Genomic DNA, 2,500 nt, shown 5'->3' with positions numbered 1-2,500 from the left:
ACTCACTTAATACAGGACATGTAAATACGAGCGGGTAAACGGCGGTAGTAGAATTCGCTCACTTAATATAAGCTATGTAAACAGGAGCGGGTAAACGGCGGTAGTAGAATTCCCTCACTTAATATAGGACATGTAAATACGAGCGGGTAAACGGCGGTAGTAGAATTCACTCTTTTACGGCCGTTTTCGATAAATATTAGACGCAATAGCAAAACAAGGACTATATGCGAGACTGGCATCCCCATATGACGATGACGCGGAAGTCGATATATATGTGATATTATACAAAACCAGCTTATCTTCGTGTTGTTATTTTTTTATGAGCCTTCTTTCATGATCTTCACAGATTGCAATAATTGTTCACATGGAAAGAACACACAATCCCATCGTTTACGGCCATACCACGCTGACAATGCCAGTTCTCGTCAGAACACTGAAGCCAAGCAGCGTCGGGCGCGGTTAGTACTTGGATGGGTGACCGCTTGGGAACACCGCGTGCTGTAAGCTTTTTTTTTTTTTGCTTTCCGCACTTGGTCAGGTTGAAAATATTACAATTAAAGAGGTTCAGACATTTCTCCATTGAACGTTCACATCATAAAATTATATGAATGTATATAAACATGCAATTTTATGAAGAAATATAATTTTTTTTTTTTCAAAAACTAGGGAAGGTATGAACGGAAAACTTCGTAGGAAGTAGTATCTCACCTAACTCAACCCAAATCGACGATAAAAAGCATAGGTCACGCTTCATATAAGAAAGTCGTTCGGACTCTGAAAATTCCACATATAGTAAAATGTGAGGTTCGGAGACATAATTTTTTTTTTTTCGAAAATTAGGGAAGATATGAACGGGAAACTTCGTAGGAAGTAGTATCTCACCTAACTCAACCCAAATCGACGATAAAAAGCATAGGTCACGCTTCATATAAGAAAGTCGTTCGGACTCTGAAAATTCCACATATAGTAAAACATGATTTTCTTATTTTTCAAAAACTAGGGAAGGTATGAACGGAAAACTTCGTAGGAAGTAGTATCTCACCTAACTCAACCCAAATCGACGATAAAAAGCATAGGTCACGCTTCATATAAGAAAGTCGTTCGGACTCTGAAAATTCCACATATAGTAAAATGTGAGGTTCGGAGACATAATTTTCTTTTTTTCAAAAATTAGGGAAGATATGAACGGGAAACTTCGTAGGAAGTAGTATCTCACCTAATTACACCCAAATCGACGATAAAAACCATAGGTCACGCTTCATATAAGAAAGTCGTTCGGACTCTGAAAATTACACATATAGTAAAATGTGAGGTTCGGAGACATAATTTTCATTTTTTCAAAAATTAGGGAAGGTATGAACGGGAAACTTCGTAGGAAGTTGTATCTCACCTAATTACACCCAAATCGACGATAAAAACCATAGGTCACGCTTCATATAAGAAAGTCGTTCGGACTCTGAAAATTCCACATATAGTAAAATGTGAGGTTCGGAGACATAATTTTCTTTTTTTCAAAAATTAGGGAAGATATGAACGGGAAACTTCGTAGGAAGTAGTATCTCACCTAACTCAACCCAAATCGACGATAAAAACCATAGGTCACGCTTCATATAAGAAAGTCGTTCGGACTCTGAAAATTCCACATATAGTAAAATGTGAGGTTCGGAGACATAATTTTCTTTTTTTCAAAAATTAGGGAAGGTATGAACGGGAAACTTCGTAGGAAGTAGTATCTCACCTAACTCAACCCAAATCGACGATAAAAACCATAGGTCACGCTTCATATAAGAAAGTCGTTCGGACTCTGAAAATTCCACATATAGTAAAATGTGAGGTTCGGAGACATAATTTTCTTTTTTTCAAAAATTAGGGAAGGTATGAACGGGAAACTTCGTAGGAAGTAGTATTTCACCTAATTACACCCAAATCGACGATAAAAACCATAGGTCACGCTTCATATAAGAAAGTCGTTCGGACTCTGAAAATTCCACATATAGTAAAACATGATTTTCTTATTTTTCAAAAACTAGGGAAGGTATGAACGGGAAACTTCGTAGGAAGTAGTATCTCACCTAATTCAACCCAAATCGACGATAAAAACCATAGGTCACGCTTCATATAAGAAAGTCGTTCGGACTCTGAAAATTCCACATATAGTAAAATGTGAGGTTCGGAGACATAATTTTCTTTTTTTCAAAAATTAGGGAAGATATGAACGGGAAACTTCGTAGGAAGTAGTATCTCACCTAATTACACTAAAATCGACGAAAAAAACCATAGGTCACGCTTCATATAAGAAAGTCGTTCGGACTCTGAAAATTCCACATATAGTAAAATGTGAGGTTCGGAGACATAATTTTCATTTTTTTAAAAACTAGGGAAGGTATGAACGGGAAACTTCGTAGGAAGTAGTATCTCACCTAATTCAACCCAAATCGACGATAAAAACCATAGGTCACGCTTCATATAAGAAAGTCGTTCGGACTCTGAAAATTCCACA

General features: G+C 37.0%; 1 non-coding gene across 1 annotated transcript; it reads left to right on the top strand.

Moving 5' to 3' along the window:
* Positions 1-388: 388 nt before the first annotated feature.
* LOC123319600 lies at positions 389-507 on the top strand. Its single transcript, XR_006538556.1, has one exon. It is a non-coding gene; the product is annotated as a 5S ribosomal RNA (ribosomal RNA).
* Positions 508-2,500: the final 1,993 nt, after the last annotated feature.

Source organism: Coccinella septempunctata, chromosome 8 (genome assembly GCF_907165205.1).
Source record: "Coccinella septempunctata chromosome 8, icCocSept1.1, whole genome shotgun sequence".
Classification (NCBI taxonomy): Eukaryota; Metazoa; Arthropoda; class Insecta; order Coleoptera; family Coccinellidae; genus Coccinella; species Coccinella septempunctata.
The sequence above is the reverse complement of the archived record's forward strand: the minus strand, read 5'-3'. Positions and strand labels throughout refer to the sequence as shown.